Here is a 635-nt window from a genome sequence, read left to right as displayed (position 1 = left end):
CCAGGCACAAGCCACGGGGCTTGACTGGACATTTGTCACGTCCACGCTGTAGGCTGCTGTTACACTTTGTGTTCAGGCACCGGAGGATTGGCTGGGGCTGCTCCACAGCGTGACAAACAAGAAAAATCTTACCTCCCCACCGAGGCTGCTCCTCGCTAACGAATCCTCTTTGTTTCAGAAAGAAAAGGTAGTACGAGACTGCACAAATGCAGATCTTTATCTAGAATGAGGAGCGAGTTTGTGTCTGTGTGTGTGTGTTTATGTATGTGTGTGTGTGTGTGTGTGTGTGTGTTTGTGTGTATGTATTTGTGTGTTTGTATGTGTATGTATTTGTTCATGTGTTTGTGTGTGTGTTTGAGTGTGTCTGTGCGTGTGTATGGGTGTGCATGCGTGTGTATGTGTGTGTGTGCATGTGTGTGTGTGTGTGTGTGTGTGTGTATGTGTATGAGTGTGTGTGTGTGTGCATGTGTTTGTGAGTGTATATGTTTGTGTGTGCATGTGTGTGGTGTGTGTGTGTGTGCATGCATGCATGTGTGAGTGTGTGTGTGTGTGTGTGTGGTGTGCATGTGTGAGTGTGTGTGTGTGTGTCCATGTTTCCCTATCCTCACACAGTTTCCCTGTATGCAGGCTGCAGT

Source organism: Anguilla anguilla, chromosome 12, assembly GCF_013347855.1.
Source record: "Anguilla anguilla isolate fAngAng1 chromosome 12, fAngAng1.pri, whole genome shotgun sequence".
NCBI lineage: Eukaryota > Metazoa > Chordata > Actinopteri > Anguilliformes > Anguillidae > Anguilla > Anguilla anguilla.
This window is presented reverse-complemented; position numbering follows the sequence as displayed.